This window comes from Silene latifolia, chromosome 1 (assembly GCF_048544455.1).
Source record: "Silene latifolia isolate original U9 population chromosome 1, ASM4854445v1, whole genome shotgun sequence".
NCBI classification, from domain to species: domain Eukaryota; kingdom Viridiplantae; phylum Streptophyta; class Magnoliopsida; order Caryophyllales; family Caryophyllaceae; genus Silene; species Silene latifolia.
The window spans coordinates 972551-999501 of record NC_133526.1 but is presented as its reverse complement, the minus strand read 5'-3'; the positions used below and the strand labels follow the sequence as shown (position 1 = coordinate 999501).

General features: G+C 38.2%; 1 non-coding gene across 1 annotated transcript; it reads right to left on the bottom strand.

The window, feature by feature from the left end:
* Positions 1-24588: 24588 nt before the first annotated feature.
* LOC141618431 (small nucleolar RNA R71) lies at positions 24589-24695 on the bottom strand. Its single transcript, XR_012531389.1, has one exon. It is a non-coding gene; the product is annotated as a small nucleolar RNA R71 (small nucleolar RNA).
* Between the last annotated feature and the right edge of the window lie 2256 nt (positions 24696-26951).

Here is a 26951-nt window from a genome sequence, read left to right as displayed (position 1 = left end):
CAAAATGTCTCATGTAAATCGGTTAAGTGCTCGTCGTCAGACTTGCTTTTTACGATAGCATCGTCGACGTAGGCCTCAATGTTTCGCCCTTTCTGATTTTGGAACACTTTGTCCACCAGTCTTGTATAAGTTGCGCCGGCGTTCTTCAAACCGAACGGCATCATTTTATACATGTATGTGCCGCCACCGGTGATGAATGCGCATTTAGGCATGTCTTCTTCGGCCATGAATACCTGATGATACCCTGAGAAGGCGTCCAGCAGGCTCAGCATAGTGTAGCCTGCCGTGGCGTCGATTAAACTATCTATTCGAGGCAAGGGATAACAATCTTTGGGGCACGCTTTATTAAGGTTGGTAAAATCTACACACATCCTCCACGCCTCCGATGATTTCTTCACCATTACAACATTAGCTAACCACTCAGGATAAGTACAAGGCATGATAAAGCCCGCCGCTAGTAATTTATCTACCTCGGCTTTGATGGCCTCATCCTTCTCGGCTGAGGAGTTCTCATCTTTTGCTTGACGGGGCGGCGGTGGAGAGTACGTTCGGCTTGTGAACAATTACCTCCGGCTCACGCTGGCATCTCGACCTGGCCGAGTAAGCGAAGACGTCTTTGTTCTCCCTCAGCAGGTCTAGGAGAGTGGCCCTGAATTTTGGCTCCAGGTTGACACCGACAGTTACGGTGCGCCCTGGGTCAATTTCTACTTCTTCGGTCTCGGCTCCTTCGACCATGCCGACAGTTGCATCCATGAGGTCGCCCTCCTGTTGTAAGGATGGGCTCTTCCCCTTTTATGACTTCTTTGTCACTTTGAGGGATTGCATGTTGCACCCTCTGGCAGATATCTGGACGTTGACTACTTCGTCTTTTTCGTCCTTTGAGACGAGCTTATGCGCTTCCCCCCGGTCCGAGACATACATCGGTGTCGGGGCCGGATGGACATTACTGCATCGGCCTCGCTCAGAGTGACTCGGCCTATAAGAACGTTGTAGGCGGACAAGCCGTCAATGACCACGAACTCAGATAGGACATTCTTAGCCGCATTCCCCTCGCCGAACATCACCGGCAATCTGATTGACCCCAGGGGTACCAGGCCGGCCCCGAAAAAACTGTACAACGGATTGGTGCAGGGGCTCAAGTCCTCAACCTTCAGACCGAGACTGAGAAAGCACTCCCTAAACATGATGTTCGTGTAGGCGCCTGTGTCAATCAGGCACTTCTTGACCAGGTGGTTGGCTATGTCCAAGTGGACTACGAGTGGGTCGCTGTGCGGGGCGATGACTCCCGCGTAGTCCTTCTTCCCAATAGTCATATCGGGGATGTTGGAAGCGGGGGCCAATTGTTCCGGGTGTAATTCCAGAGCAGTGTTGTTTACCACGCAAGCTTGGTGAATAGATGTCTTTCCTTGCTTTGACTCTTCCTCTCGGTCTATCCTGAAACGATGAACAAACTGAGGGCTCGGCTTTGCACCGAGCGTACTCACTCCGACGCTCAAGTCAGTGAACTTAAAGGGATTAAGTCGTATGTTACTTGGCGAAGTATATGTTGTAGAGAGATAAGGAAGATATTACCAGATGAATAGTAAATTTTAGGTTAGATTGTGGATCCTTTCCTCAATGAGGGTTGAGGAGTATTTATAGACTTTCACCTTTTGTCACGTAGTGGCCAAGTGGCTAGCAGGTGGAAAGACTGATCTACCCTCGGTCGAGGGACCCATGGCAGGCCGGCGGGCCCTGTTGACTCGCCGCCGAGGGGTCTTGGATATGAGTACGCGGATATGTGCCCCGGCTGGCTAGTTGTCCCAGCCGAGACCCAAGAGACAGGCCGACGGGCTGCGTCGGTTGGGCTGTCTAAGTCGTTGACTTGCTGTGGATATCTTTGACCTTGCTCAATATGTTGACTCGGTCAGCGGGTGCAGAATATGCCCCATCAATAATACTAGCTCAAACCTTAACCCTAGATCTAGAATACTAACTTATTCTGCAAGACAATAATATAATACTCATATAGTTTATACGATAAGATATATGGTATATTCTAATATACCATATCTCTTATTCCTTCCTAATACCCTCCCTCAAACTTATGGTAAGTCACCGACTTATCATGAGTTTGAAGATTACAAAACAATAAATAATAAGAAGAAAAAAATGTCGACTCCTCTTCGTCTTCATAGTCTTCTTTTTCATCAGTGCGTAAACGACCCGCCGGCCATGATAGGTGCGTAACTCGCCAGTACTTTTGTGCGTAACCGACTCGCCAGTCAATACGTGCGTAACTCGCCAGTACATAGGACAATACGAGGGGGTAACAACCTATCCGCCCATATAAGTAAATACTCATGTCTCACGACATAAAATAATCAATACGCCCCGTCTTACGACACGGGAAGAACCAAAACGTGCTACAAACTGGTAGCTTATACTCCTTTTGCTTATAAGATATTGGAATTACATACAATAATCCCACTTGAATTACGTACGTACTCACAATGACCGCAAGAAGTTGCAGCCATGATTTGGTATTCATCAACCGTAGTACCTCACAGAGATACCACAACATTTACCTTTTTTTTTTTTTTTCATTACTCGTACAAATACGAACGTACGAACGACATACTCAAATAAGGGTAACGATTTTTTAATTAATTTTTTTTTTTTCAAAACTAAAGATAAATTTGACAGTAAATAACGAAATCCCGCCGGTAGGTTTCTCACGACATTAATAACCTACCGGCGAGGTAGCGGAAGCGATTTTTGTAGAGTCCTCAAGAAAGAGGATCTGATACCATGATAGATTTTATAAGGGAGAGTATTTCATAAACGTACTTTGTTATTGATAACTTGTTATATGATATGAATATATAAGACTGTATTTATAATACTAGCTCAAACCTTAACCCTAGATCTAGAATACTAACTTATTCTGCAAGACAGTAATATAATACTCATATAATTTATACGATAAGATATATGGTATATTCTAATATACCATATCTCTTATTCCTTCCTAATATCTTATTCCTTCCTAATAATATAATTCGCTTTTAACAATTCATGATTCGTAGGGCACCGAGCGAATTCGGTAACCATGATTCTAATTATACACAAAGTGTAACAAGTACTCTGGAAAGTAATCAACTACTCGTATATAAACATCTTTATTGTCAATATAATAAACTTGTTTTTTCTCATTGCTATTCTGATCCCCCGTAGTTACATTTTGCAGTGCCCAATAATGTCGTCGTCTAACGGTGGTACACACTTGACAGCAAAGGAAAACAAGGCCTTTGAAATGGCCTTGGCAATTTATGACCGCGATACCCCTGAATCCCTGATCGCTGGTCTAACATTGCCAAGGCCGTTGAACAAGTGAAGCGGCATTATGAAATCCTCATTCAGGATGTTCAAGACATTGACAGTGGTAAAATTCCATTGCCAAAATATAAGGTTTTTTTTTTTTTTTTTGGTGCTATTGCCAAAATATAAGGTTCACACAATTTTTTTTTTTTTTTTTAAAATAAATCATTAATCGAGTGGGTCGAAAAATCTAAAGGCATGAAGTGTGTCATAAGATGCGCAACAATGTTAACTGCTCTCTTGACAAACGAGAAAACGAGGCTCTCGAACTGGCCTTATTATTATACGGAGTAATTCAATTAAATAATTTAGGAAATTAATTAATACGTACTACTCCCATTCCCATGCATGCATGTTGAGATATTGTACGTGTTTAATTTGGTGAAAAGAAATTACTCAAAGTATTTTCAAATTTTAAAAGTGAAATGATAAAGGGTAATTAAGGTAATTCAAGTATTACAATTAATTTAACCAAATTAAAAGTTACTCGTATTTTAAAGAGGATAATTAAAAGAATTTTACCGTTGTTATCAAACCACTTTTGTATATTGCATAATATGAACAATTTTCCTCCTTAATTAATATGATCACTAGTCATCTCTTCCCAATCTTTTATGTACTCCCTCCGTCAACTATTCACTGGGACAGAGGGGGTAAGTATTTTTTCAATAATCAGCCAATTGCTGGATCCAACAAATTGAAGATAGACAATTTGGTTGATCAGTTTAACCAAATTATCTTCATAATTATCAGAAACAAGCCTTTGAAATGGCCTTGGCGGTTTATGACCGCGACACTCCTGCTCGCTGGTATAATATTGCCAAGGCCGTTGGTGACAAGACTATTGAACAAGTTAAGAGGCATTATTATGTAAACATTGACACTGGTAAAATTCCATTGCCAAAGTATGTATAAGGTATAATGGAAAATATATATATAAACAAATAAAATTATCTTTAAAACTTAGCTATAAAAGGGAGATGAAGTGGACCAGATAAAGTGAGGTAGATAGGGATAGGTTAGTGATTGCTGGAGATTTAAAGAAAGGAAGCATCTCAAGTTAGTTAGTTTGTTTTATTAGCATATATAGAGTCGAATTATTATTATTATTTAGTTATTTCACAATGAAATTTACTTCAATCTGGTAATAGTTAAACAAATTCTCGTTTTTATAGGCGAGTTTTTACGCATTTGTGAAATAGAGTGAACGAGACAAGACACCTCGTGCGATCGAGCTCAATTAATGTTGCTTGGCTCGATGCAAAAATTTACCAAAATAACGTACTCAGTATATGGCCCTCAACGCTAACCAAACGTGAAATCACACGAACCCTAGTTGATCCATTCAAACTCAAATTTATACTCCCTCCCTCCAAACCTGTCAAACGAGTCGGTTGAGCCAGTTACGAGTTTGGTAACTTCAGATTCGAGTAAAAACAGAGTCGAATATATTTTGGGTTTGAAAAATACTTGTTTTTAACCTTATATAGGTTGAGTTTGTATGGGTTTTGGGATTTTCTCGTAAAACAATTTTAAAGAGACTTAGACTCTACTCTTTAGAATTGAAATTATTTGAACTGAACTAAACTTATTTAAATTGAATTGAATGGACCCATCCATGAGAATTGAACGAAGTGAATGGACCTGAGTTAATTGAATGGACCCATGAGAATTGAATGGATCTGACTTAATTGAGTTTAATGAACTGTATTGAATGGACTTGACTTAACTTAATTGAACTGGACTAAACTAAATTGAACGGAACTAAATTGAATTTGTAAGAAAGAAATAATTTATATTATCTAATATAAACTGAATCGATCTGAACGGAACTTAAAAAATATTGGATTATCTTTACTATCATTATTGATTTTAAAATCGTGAAAAAATGTTTGATTCTTAACAAAATTCATTTTACTAACTATTGACGTTTTCATCCTTAATCTGAAAAAAAATCAGCTTTGCATGGAAATAGGAGAGGATGGAGATCAGTAAGCTAGTAAAGTTAAACTGTTAAACGGAAAGAATAGAAGTTAACAGGCTAATAACAGCAAGTGTAATGGAAGAACTTTATACCATTTAAGATTTTTACAATTTCAATAATTAAGAACTTTTTGTTACAAATGCAAGAACTTTAAATAAAGTTCTTTAATAGACTATAATTAATTTGCTATCTCTAATTAATTTCTTGTTTTTTTGGGAAGAACTTGGTTCTTCTTTTCAAACCTAGTTTGTTCATTTAAAAACAAACTTTATTTTGCAATGGAACAAACTATTTCTAAAAGTTCTTGTTTACAAACCCAATGCAAAAAACATCCCATTGCAATTGCTCTTAAAGCCTCGTAATTAAATTTCAGGTCCTTATAACAATCTTTTGTATATTTAAGTCCTTCTATTGTGCTTTACTCCCTATGTAAGTGTTGTACTATTCTTCTGCTTCTTCTTCTTCTTCTGCTTCTTCTTCTTCTTCTTGTTCTTTTCTTCTTCATCAAACAATTACACTTTTCCTGAGTAAACTACACTAGGACTTCAATTATCCAAAAGAGAAGCTTTAAGGACCTTAAAAACCAAAACAAAGCTTTAAGGACCTAACATTAACTTTCCATCCAAGTCTGTTAAATAGCACAAGTGGTGTAATGTTTTTGCTAACAACCAGGAATCATTACAAATTTCCCACCAAAAGTTAACAATAAGCTGGATCTTTAATTCTCTCAAATTATACAACTTTCCCACCAAAAAATAACCATCAGCCAAAATGAGTTATAGTAGAACTCTAATATATTGTTTCCATTAAATAGGCCAATAAAATCTTCACTTTGATATGCCAAAAAATCGTTGCCAAAGTGTTGTAGATATGTCCATTATTCATCAACCCACAGCATATATCCACCAAGTTTCCAAAAAAATTATACTTCGATCTTGCTTATCCTTCTAAAAAGTCACTTCTTCGTTCCTTGTTCCGAGCAAAATCCTAATTGACAAATGATGAAAACCGTAAAAAAAAAAAAAACCAATGGTAATAGACTGACTATTAACTCTGATGTGCTTATGTAACTCCCTTATAAAACATGTAATATTTTAAAAGTACCTGCAACCGTTGGCCTGTGATACACATTCTGCCATTCGAGTCAATAAAAGACATCGGCATATTTTCCTATTGGACAGAGGTTTGAGAAGACACATTGGGAATGTCATGCATATTGGTCACAGATTGTACGGTTTGTTGACCTTCATTGTCAGTGTAGTATGCCATTCTCTTTCTTGGTTGCATCATCTATATCGATCAAAAAATAACATGTAAAAAAGTAACGTCATAAATTACGAAATATAGAAAAGTTAAAGAAGTTAAGTTTACTTACAGTAGCTGGTCTGGAAAAACCGTCTGGATAGGTATATATACCATATCCCGTCAGATGCATTGGTGTCCTAGATTGTTGTGCTCTTTCATCTAATGTCTTAGAATTTTGGATTAGTTGCTGGTTGACATGTCGTACATTTTCGCTTGATCTATTGTCTGATGGTACGCTAATAGGGCGAGTACTCTTGCACTTTCTTTTATTGTGGCCAGCTTCATTACATTTGCTGCATCTTTTGATACCACCAGATTTAGAGAGTCTGCCAGACGAACTTTCACCAACTTGCATCCTTCTCTTTGTCTTTGGTCTACAAGCTCTGAGTTTCTTTAAAGGTGGGGGATTAATCGGTTGAAATTCGGAGATAGGCCATTCATTTGGACCATTCAGTGGCTCCATACTAAATTGGTAGGCTTTTAAGTAACCCGCCTTGTGATAACATTCAGCAACATAATGCTCAGGATGCTCTACATTTTTCCATATGGCCGCTATTGCGTGATTACACGGTATGCCACTCAATTGCCACGATCTACAAGTACACGTCTTATATCTCAAATCTACTACGAACTTAACTTGAGTAGCTCCAATATCATTATCGTCTGAACTCTCGTCAGGACTACTTAATAAGTCATCAGAGTTATCCTCATAATCACTTCCTTCACAATTTGATTGTTCCTTTGACCATCCAACTAGCCTACCAAGACTTGCCATTTCACCCTCATATATACTCTTTTTCTTTCGCTATGCTTTCCTTAATTTTATCCCTAGCATCAACAATTTCCTCATCTTCATTATCACTCCCTTCATCATCATAATCAATTCCTTCATTCATCATATCATGGTTTTTTTATGTTAGCTGAATAGGTGCCTTTTAATAAATCAGTAAATGACATTCTCATACCCAAATTACAAGCACCAAAGTCATTAACATCGAAACCAATCCCACTTTCGGTAACACCCATTAGAATTTCCTTATCATCATGCTCACAAAATAGATGAACCTCACCATGCTTAATTAAACAACAAACAAAAGCTTCAAAAGTTTTTTCACCTCCTAAAAATCTGACCCCAGTACGAAAATCCAATTTCTGGTCCAAAAAGTGAAGTTTGATGACATCAGTATAACCCAAACCATCTACCAACTTCCTAACATATACTTCGTCCATATCGTCAGGTATATTTTCATAAATATTTACCTTTCCTCCAAGATAACAAACATCAGGTTTCATTTGCCATGTCCCTCCATGGTGTACCACAATGCATAATTTTGAAGCTGACATCTAAACAAGAAAGCAAATCAATAATTAAACTCACTTTAATTATTGAAATAATCAGAAACGATTAATGAAAACGTAAAATTATAGAGATTATAAAACCCTACAATAATTCAAAACATCAAAGAATTAATAGTATGTAATTACATACCTTAGTTTCTGAAGTGTGAAATATAAATAATACGTGCTTAACAAAATCGAAATTCAACAAACATTCTTGATTCAATATTGGGGTTTTGTGGAACTAGAGATAAATTGGGGGGTTTTGTTGTATTGTTCTGGAAATTGTGGCTGTGTGCTTTGGTTTTTGCCGCCAAAAAATAATATTGCTATTCTTTAATGTCAAGTGGTTGCCTTTTACATGTACACGTGTACTATACATGTGAAAATAGTGAAGGCAATTTGACGGATGTATAACGGAGTCTATTTAAGGTCCTTATAGTTGTCTAATAATTACATAGGTCCTTAAATCTTTGTAAATATAAAAGTGAGGTCCTTATATTATAGTAAACTCCACTTTTCCTTGTCACTTTTTCTTCATCAAACAATTACACTTTTCCTTGTCACTTTTTCAGCTCGCGTCCAATATCGTCATCCAACGGTACAACATGGACATGGACACAAAACAAGGCGTTTGAATCGGCCTTGGTAATTTACGACCGCAAAACTCCTGATCGCTGGTCTAACATCGCCAAGGCGGTTGGCGACAAGACCGCTGAAGAAGTTAAGAGACTCTATGATATCCTCATTGAGGATATCAAAAACATCGAATCTGGCAAAGTACCATTGCCAAAGTATAAGGTATGATCCAATTAAATAATTTAAGTAAATAATTTAGGAAATCAATTAAAGGCATGCTCTCTTGACAAACGAGAAAACGAGGCTCTCGAACTGGCCTTATTATTATTATTATTATTCAATTAAATAATTTAGGAAATTAATTATTACGAACTACTCCCATTCCCATGCATGCATGCATACATGTTGAGATATTGTACGTACATGTTTAATTTGGTGAAAAGAAATTACTCAAGTATTTTCAAATTTTAAAAGTAAAATGATAAAGGGTAATTAAGGCAATTCAAGTATTACAATTAATTTAACCAAATTAAAAGTTATTTTAAAGAGGATTTTACGGTATCACTTATATGTGGTATAATATGAATAATTCTCCCCCTTAATATTATCACTAATCATCTCTTCCCAACTTCATAAAATAAACTCTACTTCTCTTAATCATGATTTCTCCACTTTAATAAATTAATATTAATTTATTTATTAATGTTGCAGGACGACGATCAATGAGGCAAGGCGAGGCTCATTGTCGATTTATATTGGAATAAAACAGTAGTATAGTTTATCGTCAGGTTGGCCTGTACCTGGCTGCTAGTAATTTCATATCATTTCCAAGTGAACAATATCTTTTTCTTGTAAACCAAATTATTAATTATTAATATAATGAAGATCAATCGATCATCTAGTAATTTACTCGGATAAATAAATTGTATTCGTAACTTCCATAATATTTTCGATTCTTATCGTAATGCGCAAATGTCGGAAGCTCGCTCGTACGTAGCTGCATGAATACATGCAATCGTAAACACCATAAATAATAAAAGGTGCAGAAGCAGAACAAAAAACACGCATGATGAATGAATTGTTGAGAGGTTTTAAAAACAAATTTTCATCGGGAGTAGGCATACGATTAATGACACCAATAAGACTGAGCCTCTGAACAAAGTAAACAAGCAACTAGGGTTCGGAATTTTTTGGCTAATGAATGTTCATTAGCAAGCTAATTAGGAAATTAGTGTTAGTTTCAAACTATTTTGGTTTATAGTGTCCACGTCATCACTTTTTATTTTTATTTCAATTTTTATACAAAACGCTAAGAAACTTAGCGGCTTTACAAAATGTCATCGTCCAAATAATATTTGTATCTGTTTTATTAAAAAAAAAAAAAAAAAAATTAAAAGCAAGGCCGCTGAAGTTCTCAGCGGCTTATTCCAACTTTCCAACAATTTCATACAAGTTGTATTAGCTACACTATAAAATGACCGTACTACATGATAAGCCGCTAAGATTCCTAGCGGTTTTGCCTTTTATGTATATAAAAAAAAACTAAGTGAAGCCGCTAGGTTTTTTAGCGGTTTTATATAAAAATTGGAAAAATAAATAAAAAGTGATGACGTGGACACCATGTACCCAAATAGTTTCAAATGAATGCTTATTACCTAATTATTTTGCTAATTAACGCTAATTAACCAAAAAATTCTAGGGTTCGGGTATAATTCTAATTTGGGTCAAAGTGGTTCAAAAATGTTTGACTTTAGGTCAGTTGGGATCGGGGTAAGTTTTTATTTGAATCAAATTACATCAAAATTGTTTGGATTCGTGTTGGTTGGGTTTCATAAATTGGATCCAATTTTATTTGGACTTGGGTTTATTTTGGGCATTATTTCTGATTTGAGTCAAATTGCAACTTTGTTTTGATTTTTGGGCTATAATTAAATTGGATCAAAATTGTTTGAATTTAGTTCGATTTTGGGCACCAGTTATGATTTGGGTCAAAGTGGATAAAAATTGTTTAGATTTGGATTGGTCGGGTTCGGGTATAAGTTCTGACTTCAGAGTGAGCAAAGTTGATCAAGATTGTTTTGGATTTAGGTTGGCCGGGTTCAAGCATAAGTTATGATTTGGATCAAGTTGGATTGGTTCAAGCATAAGTTATGATTTGGGCTAAATTGGATCAAATTTGGTTGTACTTAGGATTATTTAAGGTATACTAGTTGTACGACGCGCGTCGTACCCCAAGGTAGTTATATCTAGAACTGGCCATCAGCCCGGCCCCGACCCGCCTTGACCCGTTATTTTATGCAAGTTGGCCTGACCCAGCCTGGCTCGGCCTTAGCCCGCCGTTGACCCTGGCCCGACCCGGGTCCTGAAATTCTAGCCCGGCCCGGCCTTGGCCCGCCATTATAGCAAAAATAAAAAATAAAAAAATAAAATTGTAAGGCCCGCCCTTGGCCTGCCTTGGGTCCTGGCTCGGGTCAAGCATATCCCAGCTCGACCCAACCCGACCAAGCCCGCCCGGGGCCTGGTCCGGGTCTGACTTGGAGAGCCAGACCCGCCCCCTGGTCAGTCCGGCCCGGCCCGAGTACAAGTCTAGTTATATCAACGTAATTTTATTTATTCCTCAAGTGTAGCAAGGTCGTGAAAGTCTTAGCAAGCTTCGCATATGTAAGTGGACTGAAGTATGCGGTTAGTTTTCAAGTAGATGAGAAACAATATGATATTTTCCAAATACATTTACAACTGTTCAAAGTATGTCAACCATATATAATGGGTTTGAATGAAATCTGATTCGCTTTTGTCTAATCTCGTTCACTTTTATTTTTTTTGGTTAAATGTAAAATTATACTCGTATTAGAAAATCCACGACCAATACAAAATCAAGTTAGGAAAGAGGGCACACTCCCACCCGAATCCGATAACTAAAGTAGTATCCCGATAATGAGCGGTCAAGCATATGCGAAAAAATTATATGCTTAAATGCATCTAATTAACACAAATTGTCTTTTCAGATTTATATACAATTAAAAAATGACTATACTTACAACCGACCGACCTACAAACTCATTTAGCCCATTTAAACATTTAAACCTACTAATCTTACCCATCCATCCAATTAACAATACCAAGCTATACTTATATTCTCTTTTCTATTTTCACTACAACATAGTACATACAATATCTTGAAACAAGCTAATTTAAGGCAAGGAACAAAGAGTAATGGATTGGTTAATCATAATCATATATATCAGAATGTAACATCTGTGATCTCTGAATCTTCTTGTGAAGGATGAAATGGAGAAACAAAGCTTGGAATAAATCTTGTAATCTTAACGCACTCTTGAGCATCAAACTTCAAAAACTGTTCGTAATCCAGACGCCATGGACTTGTAGATGATGTCTCAGGTATTGTCAACATTGTACCATCATACACAAAAAGCTTATCATTCTTCGTAAACCCGATCTTCTTTTCAGAGACTAATATGTTCATGTCCAACAATGGTAATTTAATAGCTTTCATTGCTGTCATTCCTAAATTTTCATCCCACTTCCCATCGAACTCAACCACATCGAACCTCTCAACGGCTAAATCAAAACTAACAACCTTATCAATTTGGCCAACATAAGGCCAATAATATTTTTCACCAACAAGCTCTCCTGAACATTCATAAAAATGAGGAATAATAGGATCTAAATCAATTTTTGTCCACCTATTTTCCCTCAGAGAGAAGATAAGAGCAAACAAACTTTCTGAGTCGTTCTCGTCAATTACCTTCAAAATTCCAACAAATTTGTAATCATCGACAGAGGATACATGCCCAAATCCACAAGTTACCAAAACTTTTAAGACGAATTTGTCAAAACGGTTTAAAAACACATCTAGAGCAGGAGAAGCATACTTGTTTAGCTTACGGGTAGCCGGGTTCCATAAAAGAAAGTATTCACCTCCTCTTGAGGCTATACAAACCAACCCATTGCAGCATCCAACAAGTTCAAATTGAAAATAAACCTCCTCAAGCCAAGGCATGTAGGTGGGTTTAACCAAATAATCTTGAACATTTTGAGAAAGTTCATCTTCTTCAACCTCATCGTCATAAGACAAAAGGTAATAAGTGGAACAAGTGGTCTTGATTATAATCAAGTTGGCACGAGGATGAGAAAAGGGGGATTTCTTAAGGTGGGATTTGGTAAAATGAGAAGAAGAAAGCGTAGAATACCATTTTTTCGAAACTGACTTAAAACGAAGAACGGATTTGACCGGCAATCTTGTAAGTATTTCTTCAAAAATTAGTTCATCAGAGAGGTTAATTTTGCTTTGTTGCGAAATCATCATCACTTGTTCCCCGTTACCACTGTTTGAATCTTTGTTTTCCATTATTTGTGATTTTAACAATGAGTTGTAAAATAATGGACAAGGAAGAAGTGAGGTAGGGATGAAGTGAAGAAAGAAGGGAGTTGTAAGAGGAGCTGAAGGAAGTGAAGGTAGTCACTGTTTGAGTAGAGTTGTATCACAAATGCGTAACTTATAAGCAACTTGTTACAATAAATTGTTCTCCACTTTTGTTAATTCTCAAAAGTTGATTTGCTTCACAATTTTTTTTGAAAAAGCCATAAAGCAATATTCTATTAACAAAACAATTGTTAGTGCCAAAAAATACTCCTTTCTATTCATAATAACTCTCCCCATTTCTTTTTTCATCTATTCATAATTTCATATAACTCTTCTCTTTCCTTATTTAGTTAATTTTTATACTTATTTTAATCACTCATCCCACGATAATACCCCACAGTACTCATACTTTATCTTATTTTAATCACCTTACCTCACAATAATATTTATCTTATTTTTAATCACTCATCCCACAACAATACCCAAAAACAATATCTTATTTTAGTCAACTTATTTTATTCTGTATGCATAGAGTGGTATACATACATACGTAAACTCGGAATCAATTTGGTCACTAATTGTGGTTTTAACTTTTAATGACAGAATTTGATGCATCAAGCAAAAGTGAAGCATCTACCAAAAGTGAAAAAGTGTGAAACAAATATTCCCTACAAAATTTGATGCATGCATGGAATCACAAATTCTCATTGAAGACATGACATATCCGTCACAAGCTGAAGACGGATACCATTTTACCTCACAATGTACCCACTTTTTCTCTCTCTGCAACACTATTCATGTGGTCCCCTTTCTCCACTAACCCATTTTGTTACCATTTTATCTCACAAAATATCCGTCACAAATGGTAACCCGTCACAAGGGAGACCAATTGGCATGGAATATCTAAGGAAGGGAAAATGGGTCATGCATCTGAATAAACAATAGGTCTTGGTATAGACGGGTGGGGCGAACAGACGAGTAAAGACCTCTAATAAATTGGGTAAGGGGGACAAGGTGGGGCACTCCCAATGTATTTCCCACTTTATTACAAATGAGTATTTTGTGAGGTGAAATGGTATCCATCTATACGTATAGACGGATAATGTCCGTCTATAATGAGAATTTGTGCTGAATAAAGGAGTCAATTGGGTTGAGTATTAGTGGGTCATACACTCGTAGTTCTGGCAGTGGGTTGGGCTGGGCTGGGTTAGGGCCTAGGGGGTCAGGTCAGCCTGGGCCCCACCATGGGCTGATGGTGGGTGGGATGAGGCGGGACGGGTTTGGGGGATTGACGACCTTGTGGTTAGGCAAAAAAGGTCGTGGGCCGTGTGGGTTGGGTAGTGTGGGCTGTGAATGAGTAAGCCTGAGCCCAGCCCGAGTTGATGTTACGGGCGATGTGGGTCAGTGGGCTGTTAGCTGGCCGGGCTTTTTGTGGGCTGGTTGACTCATACATATATCCAAGTCTAGTGGATTGTGTTTTGCTGGGCCTGGCCACGGTTAATTGTGTCAAAATATGATCTTAGCAATACAAGAAGCAGCCCATATAGTGTCTATTCCGTCTCGTTCAAAATGGATCATGGGTTACCGAAATACGATATGTCGATAATTTAAAATGTGACGTTGGCAATATTACAACTTTTATCTTTCATTGAACTCGGACTAATTTTCACCTCTTACAACCTAATAAGGAGGAAATCAATTTGGAGAAATTAATATACGGTTAGAGAAGTTCACTTGCTAGTTGCTAGCGTGCGTACATACTATGGCATTTGACTGAGCAAATGAGTCTAAGTACGTTAAAAAACCAAACACACTGCTAATTGAAGAAACACAAATTCTAGACAGACTCATTTGATTACAAATTCCTTAAAATAAGCTTCCTAAACAAAGAAAGAGCCCCCGCTCTAATTCCACTTTCTCAACTTGAAATATCATCATTTACCGAAGATGTCTTAGTCTAGTGGTTAAGACGGAGGTATTGTGGACAATAGGTTCCAGGTTCGAATCTGTAACACCCCCGTATACCAATACGACTTACCAAGGTCCATCCCAGTGTATGATGGTGTTACCATCTCGACTGCCCGAGATAGTAGATCAAATAAGTAATAAAAGAACATTTATTAAATATTTTAAGTCTTTACAACGGTGATCAAAGAAATAAGATACACCAAGATGACTCCAAAGAATACTAAGCCTGAATGTCGTAGACTTCTAGTCGGTAGCGTGATGACTCGAATCCCTTCCTAGCCTGCAAGCCACATGGCCAACTGTACCTGATAGACCAACTGCTCACCATCCTCGAATAGATCACCACAGTTTTACAAACAACAACAACGGCGTCAATTTACTGTATAATAAAAGTAAGACAAGTACAAAAGACAAACTACTCGTCATCATCCACCTGCCAGATTACTCATCGCAACAGGTAATCCTCACCGCAAGTGGGGGGCCGCAGCCAATCCCCACCTAAGCCCCCGCTTATCAACAAACGTTATCCTTGTCCCTTAATGTGCACATCCCCTCCCGTGACGAGTTCCACGGAGGGCAAACTAGAGTGTGAAGCCACTCCCGCAAGTGACTCCACCATAATTATCACAACACGAAACCAACACCACACCCACACCAACACCAACAGATGATCACAATATCAATCATACAACAATTACCACATAAATCTTAATTCAATTAAACAGTAAAACTGAGTAAGGAAACCCTACCTTATCGCCAAGCCAAAAATGCATCCAACAAATAGCCAAGCAAGACTCCGAGACGCATCCTAGCGATGCGGATCGACGACGACAACAATAACATCCTTACTTGCATACTCCATGTATAACCCAATCCCCTTCCATGGTTAGTGTCTAGGCTAGATAAGAGTGTAGGGGCAAGGTGGGTGATAGGTGAGAGAGAAATATATTAGGGTTAGAGAGAAATGGAAACGTCGAAAATGAAGTAAGACTTGCGAACTTACGTTTTATAATCACGCGCCAACAGCGGCTATACTCGGTTGAATACTCTCATACTCGACCGAACTCGGCCGAGTAGCCTCTACTAGGTCGAGTCATCAACTGCATAAGTCACTTATCCTCACTTATCCTCTCACCTATCCTCTCCTAGGGTTTTCCGTGGTCAAAGGGTCGGTCAAAGGACCCTAAAACGTAGCGGGTATTACAGAATCTCCCTTCCCTCTATTGTAATGCGACTAAGTGCGCTTTGATAGACCAAAATAAAAAAATAAAAAATTGAAATATCATCATCTCTAGTACAATCGAAGGCTCCTAAGTTGCTGGAGTGGGTTGAGCACATCCACATAGATGTCCTCGAGAAGACCAATCTGAGATTCGAACGGTTGCATTTGATTTCAAACTGAGAAAGAAGGAAAGCTAAATGAAGATATGGGGTTTGGAGGTTGTATAAGGAAGGAGGAGAAAAATGAACATACATCGAATGTACTACCTCCAACTTTTTTGTTTTTTGAGCATATATGTATTTTTTTTTGAGCTTATTACCTCAAATTTTATTTGTTTTTGAGCATATGTGTATTTTTTTGAGCATAATAAAGTTTATAAATTAGATTTTAATATTTTTTTCGTCAAAACTCAAGTTTACTAAACTTATATGTAATGTTTTGAGTTTTATGGTAATTTTTTAGAGCTTAATTTTTAAGTAAATAAACTCAGAAACTTCGTAGTGAAACTCACAAATTTTAAAACAAAACTCAAAAACTTTACTATAATACTCAGAAACTATAAAATTGGAGGTAGTACATCAGATGTATAATTCTGTTACTAAGGAAGGAGAGTACAATAGCTAGTCCGCTACTCCTCCAAGCTTAATTGAAGTGGGCCTGAGAACAACTCTTTCATGAAGAAACTTGAATCATAGAGCATTCTGTTAAAATTATCAGAGTACTATGCTTGCGACCATTACTGCAGTTGCGATCAAGGCAACTCTACTTTAGGTTGTATACAGTTGTGTATACTCAAGTATTGTGTTGCGGCTGAATAATAAGGTCCTTTTGTACACACTACCGCAAAAATGCAATCGTGTTTAATTTGAATAGCAAGATCCTTTTGTACACACTACTGCAATAATGCCTCTTGTCAAGATGTTAAGTATGTTGCATATAGTAGGCCTCTGTGACGACGTTTTATGACTACTGCATCATTTTGGTGTGTTTGTACTTAATGGTTGCTAAATAGGTTGTATTTTGCAAAAACAAGACGAAATTTGTAAAAACGTTTCCGGTTATATCATCAACTGTCTTCCTTGCATTACTCTCTGGACTTATCAAAAATACAACTACATGTATTTATGTATACCACCTCTTATTTAAATTTAAACATATACTAGTACGCTAAAATTATCGGGTGCAATGTCAGTACATAAATCAATTCACATATTTTTTTTGTCAGCTAGAAAAAGGAAGGATTGTTAACTTTTGGGGTACTATAATTTACACATTTAAAATAGAGTATTCATTTCCGAAAATAAAAGTTCAAAAAATTATTAGTAAACAATTTACACATTTAAAATAGAGTATTTATTTCCGAAAGTAAAGTTTAAAAAAAAAAAGTAAAAACAAGTCAACTTCACTCGAATTCGAACCGTAATCCAAAGAGTTAAGTATAAGGTCGAGGCCCTCTAATTTGTAAGCCCACTCAGTAAGAAACCTAAAAATAGGTATCTAGTTCTCAGAAAACAATCATCATAAAGTAAAAAATTCCATCAAAAACCAATAATCATCATCTCCACGACTCCACAAACACAAAAAAAAAAAAAAAAAAAAAATCAATCATCAACATCATCATCAAATTTTGAATGAATAGTAGGTGTCTGGTTCTCAACTATGCAATCCTTGAATGGAAGGTATCTTATTTTTCTCTTTTTTTCCTGGTTTCTTCCTTACCGTCAATTATCGGATACCGTTCTTTGACTTACATAAGAAATTGTTGTTATGAGAAGTGTGTTATTCTTTCTAACTATTCCATTTCCTAACATCAAATTTTCATCAATTATTCTGTTCTATCTACTAATCAAAGCATAAATTCACTTTTCATTATTTGTCTATAAATAAGCTACGCATAAATTCACTTTTCATTATCTATAAAATACTATTAAAAGCCTAGGCTAAAATGACCCATATACTCCATGTAGACAAATCCACATAGGATTTAGAAATGCCACACAGGATTTAGAAATGCCACGTTTGTTTACGGGCTGCCAGCCTGCCACGTTTGAAATTTTCTATACAAATCAGTTGAGCCTCAATCTTGAATTTGCAATCAATTATATCATTGACACCGTCCCTTTGTTTCTTCCTCTTCATCTCCCACAATTGAATTATCTGTTAATGCTCACAATAAAATTAAAGCCAACTTAATATGCTCACCCTAATCTATCAATACAAATATATTAAAAGGCTAGCTTGAGTAGCCACTTGTCACTCTTATATTGTTTTGAATCAAGTTATCTATACAAATATATTAAAAGGCTACTTTGAGTAGCCACTTGTCACTCTCATATTGTTTTGAATCAAGTTAGAGGATCATTTGCAATTCTATATGAAGTATAAACGACTCTCATAATCAGTTTGTTAGCCAATCAATTCACTAAACCATAATGAACTTTCTCTAGCATCGTTCAAGTTTCCCCTCAAATTAAGTAATAATTAAATTAACTCTCTAACTAACGCCTTCTACATACCTTTTTCTCTTCTTTTAACTCCTCTACCCCTCCCTATATATTACTCCTAATCTCAATATGAATAGATATGTCAAACTCGCATTCAAGTATTTATTTGCGCTCATCTTATATTAGTTTTCCAACAATTTGATGCTTAGAGTAGAATAATATTTTCATAATCAATAAACTAGAACAAATTTTTTAGTTTTCATTACATAACATTTTTACTTACTCTATCTTGCAATTTATTCATAGTGATATCCATATGGTATTCATATTGAAATCTAATTAACTTGCGTACTTTCGTTTTGTTAGAGATTGGAGAGTATGGCTGATCATAGAGCATTGTGGTAAATCTAAAATTTTGTTCTTGATGCTTTTCTTTGGTTTTAAAAAAAGAGCAAAATTTGTTTAGTCGTCCTTAAGGACTCCTTAGGATCAAGTTTGACACCTTTAAGTGTATTTTTGATTTATAATTTGGTGGATTGACTGATTGTAATTTTGTTATTCATTAAACCATACTTCGTTTAATTTTATCAATAGATTGATTTTAGAAGTGTCATGTGTTGTCCTTTGTTTCAAGGAGTAGACAATATTTGCCTATTTGGTGCAGGTGAAACATGGCATATGGATATCAAGAATTCAAAATCAAAGCTTTAAACTTGGATGGATTAGATTAATTATCACTCGAGAGGATTATCCTGCCAAAATTTAACATAATTAATTCTTCTAATCATACACATTTTAAAATTGTTGACCAAATAGGCGAATAGTATACTTACATGGCGACAAACAATCATTATTTTACGCGATTATGTATATGCTTTAATGGGTTGTGAAATACTGTCATTTCCGTCGGTCTACAAGTCCTATATGATTTGTTCTTTGATTACACAGTCATGAAATATATGATGCTACATGTATATTTAAACTATGTACCGAAAAGTTGTGAAGATGTATGGAGTATATGCTTTGTTAATTATAACTGCGATTACCTCATGTTTAATTGTTTAGTACTCGGTATATGTTACAGAGTATTTATCCTGAACCAGCTCATCTGTAGATTGTATCGTTGTTTGCGGTTATTCTGTTGCAAAAGATCTTATATAGAACGATGTTGTACTCCGTATTTGGTTTGTACGCCCAACGGCTGACACGAATATTGAACCGACTATATATTGTCGTACTTTATAATTGAACTAATCTTTTGTATTTCAGCGTATTTTATATAGTCGTAGAGATGTTTACCATTGGGAAATGATGAGGATGTTCATTAGGATGATACGAGGGTTGTCAGTAGATGTCGATCCCATGTAATTGTTCGGAAGCGGACATGGCCTAAAGAAGTAACAAGAACGCAAGGTGTAACGGGATATAGATTAGGATGGCCAGGGACTTGCAAATCTGATGGTGACCTTTCGGTGCCACTAATTTCAAAGTCTTAATTTGGACTAAGTTGTGTGAGCAATATTGTGAGAGACTAACACTGTAACAACTAAGAACTACGGAGTAATCTGTAATTTACCTACACACCTATACGGCTATACGTAGTACTAATATACAAATGAATGACACATTCTAATCCTAATATGGAAAAAGGAGTACAACTTGACTAGAGTATAACTTTACAGTAAGTCAGAAGATATAGAAGGGCAAGAATGTGATGTTATTATACTCCCGTGAAGCGTAGCCACCTATGGTGAATAATGTTGTTGTCCAACCTCACATCTCGAGTACAGACCTACTTTCATGAGATGACCTTATTTATAGAGTGCTACCTCCGATTTTTTGGAATCGCCCCAACTTTTTAAGATTTTTGAGGAGTATTTTAATTAAATTGGGCTATTCTTAAGAAACGGAGGGAGTACTACGTATATATTAAACTGCGTCTTTTATGAAACTCATTTATCCTACTAAAAATAATGTTAATAATTTATGATGTCTATACATATTTACTATATCTGGTTTCAATATGTAGGAGAATTTGATAAGAAGGTTGATGTTGATCAGTTGGTGTAACATGAAGTTCTCGAGCGGTGGATTCTACTCATCAAGTGAGTGACCAAATCGAAATACCCGCAAACGGCTGAGATGTTGAGCCGGTTGTCTTCCACTGGTCAGAAGACAATATCTCTGCATGACCGTATGAGCCATGTATCTAGATGTGAAACATGTTGAGCCATTATAGATTTATAGGTTTTACACTTTTACCCGGTGTAGGACGTAGGTTTGGTTGTCTAATTATATGAAGTCAGTGCGATAGTAGAGAATGGTATATTCATCAAGTATTTTATGAATTTATGATGTTGCTTTGTTATTTTTTAAAATCACTGCTATATTTTGTGCGGAATGATAACATATAAATCTCCCATTTGCCTCCAAATAGAGTTTTAAAGGTTTCGTGTATTACACGGGTCACAAAACTAGTTTATCTATAAATAAGCTACGCATTACCATCAAAATTCACAACAAAAATCCAACACTTCATCTCCCACACTCATCCAAACTACAATAACCTCTTAATTTATTTCAAATCTCTCTTTCTCGAAATAATATGGATCGCGCGCGCCTCTTAACCCACCGCTTATTGAACAACCCCAACCGCGACTATTTCCTCGAAACCTACCGACTACTACCACATGAAGGCCCATTTCAATTAAATGGACCTAGAGCGAGAATTCCATCCATAAGCCCCGCTCCATCTCACTTCACTGACAGGGATACTCGTCTACAGATTGCTCAAGACATCCTAGACGTTGCTAAGGAATACAAAATGTTCGAGGTTTGTTTTATTTTTTTTTATTTTTTTGAAAGGAAACCCCAAAGCGGGATTACGAACTTATATTAAATCTGCATTAGCAATGTCGATAATACTACGAGGCAAGGCCGTACCATCAAACAAATTGCTACTACCAATCGGACAAAAATGTGCCAATTCATGAGCGACATGATTACAATTCCTACGAACAAAAGACCAAGACACGGATAGAAAATGTGAACTAGCTAAGAGAATGTCACTAATCACACTATGGAAATCACTTCTTCCTGTTCGTCTGCTTGTAATTGCATCAATGACATCTTTGCAGTCCGTCTCCACACACACGTCTGTCATCTTCATTCTTCGCGCCATCCGAACCCCTGCTAGCATTGCCTCTGCTTCCGCCACCCTTGGTTCAAACTCAGTGATATAGGACCATTTTGCACTCTTTTTCCCTCTATTTTCATGCTTGTCCGACCCCATTTAAGGCGGTTTTGTGCCCCCTTTACTCTCGTTTCTAGTCCCGATTCCCTTTACTATGACACTTTGGCCCCCTTGCAGATATTGAGGCGGGAACGGGCGAAACGAAGCTAGAAAGACGGGATTTCTAAGCTATGCATGAAAGATGAAGGGGATTATGCTGAGGAGTACCCTCAGCCGGTAGGCCGGCAGCCGGCCAGCCGGCTGGGAGTACATTTACAAGGAAAATGAAGGAAGAAGTGTGGAGAAGCATCCCAGCCCGGTGGCCGGCCGGTCACCATTACTGGGAAGACACATTGCTGAAGAAACAAAGGAATTGGAAGAAAGTTACAGGAATCTCCCAGCCGGTCAAACGACCGGCAGCCGGCTAGCCGGCTGGGAGTTCCTCCAAGGCAAAAAGTCAATCTTCAAAGTCAAAGCTGCCCCAGCCGGTCAGTGGCCGGCGGCCGGTTGACCGGCCGTGCACACCTGATGACTTCAAAACTTGTTCAAAACTTCCAGAGATCTCCCAGCCGGCCAAAGCACCGGCGGCCGGTTGACCGGCCGGGAGCGCACACACGTGTTTCAAAGCCCATTTCAATTTCTGTCCTAATCCTGGTAGAACCTATAAATACACCCTCTTAAACCCTTTTGTACACACAACCCTAGATCCAGAATTTTTACCCTTTCAAGCTTTAAACTTTCTTAATCTCTTTGTTAATCTTTCCTTAATTAAAGTAGTTCTTCAATCAATTAGTGATTGAATTTGGGTTTGTAAGAAGATTGAAGTATTTCCTTCTTTATTATTTCTATCCAAATTCCTCTTTCACTATTTTGTTGGTATTAATTCTCTCCCTATTTTCATTTGTTTACATTTTGTTCTTCATTTATGCTTGTTTGATTGTTTATGTTAAAATCGTTGTTGTTGTTTGTTTGTTGTTGTTATTTCCATCATTGTTCATCTTTTTATTGTTGATCTTTCCTTTGTTTCTCTTTCATTTGTTCATCCTTGGGTAGTTGTCCTCAAAGACTTAATCTTTGAGTTGATTTGGTTAAAGAATGTGTCTTTAGGTTTAATCACTCTCATTGTTAGATTAAATCATCTTACCTTACACCCATTGTTAGATTGTTGCATGTTTAGTAGTGAATTTCATCTTCTCACCATGTTTATGACCAAAGTTTCCATCTTTATTGTTTATTTTGCAATTAGGACCATGATTAGTGAGTAGTCTTCCACTAGGGCTCGGTTTGACCTAACATGAGTAATTCCATTAGTTGAATTTCATAAAGGCTAATTATTTGGGGAAATTGGTGAGGGTAGTTTAGAGGAATGACTTGGTTTATGGGTTGACTTTTGGGTAGTGTCGACTTACGACCCTTGACCACCAACGAGAGTTGGTTAGGTTGTGATTTGGATACCCGAGAATTGACCCTATTGTTGACCTCGGTTGAGACCGAAAGGGAGAACCGGGGTAGGACGCCTCTAAATTAGCGTTTGAAATCGACCCTCGAGAGAGGGAGTGGGATGACCCGGGAATTGACGGGGCTTAATGACCTTAGCAAATATTGGACTACCTTGGGAATAATGCATGTTTTTGGGGTAGTCGGGTATTGAGTTAGGGATTCCGACCTTCGAACCCGAGAGGGGGGGTTGGTGGGTAGTGCTAGTGTCCTATTTCGAACCCGAGAGGGGGGGTCTTAGGCGAATTAGAGCCGTCACCTCCTCACCTAACTACCCTTGTGATTAGCCTAGAGATTTAACTATGTGGAATTGCGATTTGTTTGGGAAGAACCGAGTCTTAGGCCGTTTAATCATTTGAATTACAATTTATCCTTCATTCTTGCTTATTTTCCTTACTTTTGTTAAGCTCGCATTTCATTTTGTTTTAGGTAGCATTAGTATAACAATCTTCATCTTATATTTTCGACTTAGCTAAACGATCGGATTAGAACAATTAGTAATCTTTTCAACTCCTTGTGGGATCGACCCTTAATAGTGTACAACGATAAAATCGTGCACTTGCGAGGTATAGCTTGATACCATCAAGTTTTTGGCGCCGTTGCCGGGGAGTTCGGCTAGATATTAATTGTTTTCATTCTTGTTTAGACTAAGTCTTTTGTTACTAATCTCTCTCTTGAGTGTGTAGGACTTCTTGCATGAGAAGAAGAAATCGACGAGGTCAACCAATTAGACCGATTGACCACGAGATCGAAGCAACCGCGAGAAGACTAAATTCACTCCGTAGAAGAGGGCTTATAGAAACACCGATTCCTCAAGAAAATCCAGTAATTGAGAACCTTCAAGAAGGGCCACGGGTCTTTGAAACTTTCGAAAATCCTTTTGCAACACCGGAAACGGAAGTAACAATGGCCGCGGTCCCTATGAGAGATAACTTGGCTCCGAAAAAGGTGGTGAATCCGAGTATTGTGAAGCCCCCTATTCAAGCCAACAATTTTGATGTGAAAGCCACCTTGCTACAACTTGTCCAAGGGAATCAATTCGGAGGGGGAGCCACCGAAAACCCCAACGAGCATCTCAACGAGTTCTTGGATAGTTGTGACATGTTCAAGGCCAATGGAGTCACGGAAGATGCCGTACGCCTTAGGCTTTTCCCTTACTCTTTGAGGGGAAGTGCCAAGGAATGGCTTAAAAGTTGTGAACCCGACTCTCTTCGGACTTGGGATGATGTCTCTAAGGCTTTTCTCAACAAGTATTTCCCACCCCAACGAACCGCAAGAATCAAGAGTGAGCTCCAAGGTTTCACCCAACAAGAAGATGAGACCCTTTATGAAGCATGGGAGAGGTACAAGGGCCTCCAAAGGCTATGTCCTCACCACGGTATTGGAGATGATGAGCTCATCAACAATTTCTATGAAGGGTTAAACAATGATATGAAGATGAACCTTGATTCGGGCTCGGGGAAGGGAGCTTTGGATAAGATAGACCACAAGACGGCGAAAGAGCTTATTGAAGAAATGGCTTCTCGTACCTTTCATTGGAACAATGATAGGCACAAGAGGAAAGGGAAGTCAACGGTCGAATCGGCCAACAATGTGGAAGTGAAAGAGATGATAGAAGAGCTTAAGCAACAAGTTGCCTTGATGAGCTCAAGCAAAACATCTAGCAATTCTTCTATGAGGAACCAAGTCTATAGTTGTGAGCTTTGTGGAGACCAAGGACACCCACCCAATGAGTGTCCTTTGGTGGTTGGAGATGGAAGTTGTATGGAGCAAGTGAACGGGATATGGGAGTCTAGTCCGGCCAAGCAAGCGTTTAACAACAACCAATATCACCCGGGATTGAGAGCCCACCCAAACTTCTCTTATGGCTCTCAAAATGTCCAAAACCCAACCTTCCAACAAAAGTCACAACAACCAAACTTCCAAACTCAAAAACAAAACACAACATTCAATCAAGGTCCACCGGGTTTCCAAGGAAGAACCTTCCAACCTAGACAACAATTTCAATTACCTTAGGAGGTTCAACCACCATTTGAGGTTCAATGACATTGCCCGGTCTACTACTCTTCCTTTTCTTGACAAATTCCCGGTCTTCCAAATCCCTACCACTCCTCAAGTGGATAGCATTCATGGTTTTCGGATTTTCCTCGGTTTTACCCGGGAATTTCCCTTGGGAGGCTTGAAGTTGGCTCATTTGAGTAGCCAATTGGGAGATTTGGTTGTCCGTCATCCGTTGAGAGGCTTGCATTTGGGTTCTAAGTTGGTTGATGGATGTGGTTGTCTCTTCTTGTTTTTGGGTGGTATGGTTGATGAATTGTGTTTGATGATTCATCATTTGTTCCATCATGAGTTCCATGTTTGACTTTGGTTGGGTGGGTTGTTGGAATGGTTGGAAATTTTGTTGGAAAGGTTGGGTGGTTTGTTGGAATGGTTGGGTGGTTGGTGGGTTAAGTGATTGAAATTGTACAAGGAAAAGACCAAGCGATTCCATGACAAAGCTATTATAAGGAGGGAATTCAAGGAGGGGGACTTGGTTCTCCTTTTCAACTCTAGATTCAAGCTATTCTCGGGAAAACTAAAGTCAAAGTGGTCGGGGCCTTTCACCGTGGTCCGAGCTTTCCCCTATGGGTCGGTTGAGGTATCCGATGGAGACCAAACATTCAAGGTAAATGGGCAACGGCTAAAGCACTACATTGCCGGAACCCCCATCATCAAGAGTGTGAGCTCCATTGCTACCTACCTTCAAAATTATTGATTGTCATTCATAACTCCGTCGAGCCTACGACATAAAACAAGGGCGCTTCATGGGAGGCAACCCATGCATCTTTGTATATATCATGCATTTAGGTAGCATTTGAGGAATTTTGGATGGATACTACTTGTCAATTTGATTGTTGTCGGTCATGATTGTTGAAGATTTGGGGTTTTTGTTTGATGAACAAGCGTTTGACCATTTATTGGCCTTTATCTGACGTCCCGAGTCGGGTTTGAAAGTCGAAAACACGGAAAACGAGGCCAATAAATGATGGGAATTGGAATAAGGGGTTTATTGAAGAAATCATGATGAAGGGAGTCCCAGCCGGGTGACCGGCGGCCGGTCTTCTGACCGGCTGGGAAGTTCCTGTAAATTTGTTGGAATTTTGAAGAAAACACAAGGAATGGTAGTCCCAGCCGGCTGGCCGGCAGCCGGTCCACCGGCTGGGAGTGCGTATACAATTGGAAATGTGGCAAATTAGATTGAAGGGAAGTCCCAGCCGGCAGGCCGACAGCCGGTCCACCGGCTGGGGATACGCTTAGGAGGGATTTTCAACAAAGTTGTCTTAAGAAGGAAGTCCCACCGTAGGCGAGGGCGCCGCTCACCGGTGGGAATGCATTTATGAAGAAAATGGAGATTGGGTGAACTCCCAGCCGGGTGACCGGCGGCCGGTCTTCTGACCGGCTGGGAGTCTTCTGATACTTTTTGAAAAATCTTAAAATTACACGAACTCCCAGCGGGTGACCGTGGCGGTCTCTCCCGACCGGTGGGAGTACTCGATCGTGTTTTAACACCAATTTCACCCAAATTCCTTCCTTATTTTCGACACCTTCTTCTCTCCTCTCTCACCCTAACCCTAACTCCCCCTCCCTCATTCCCATCA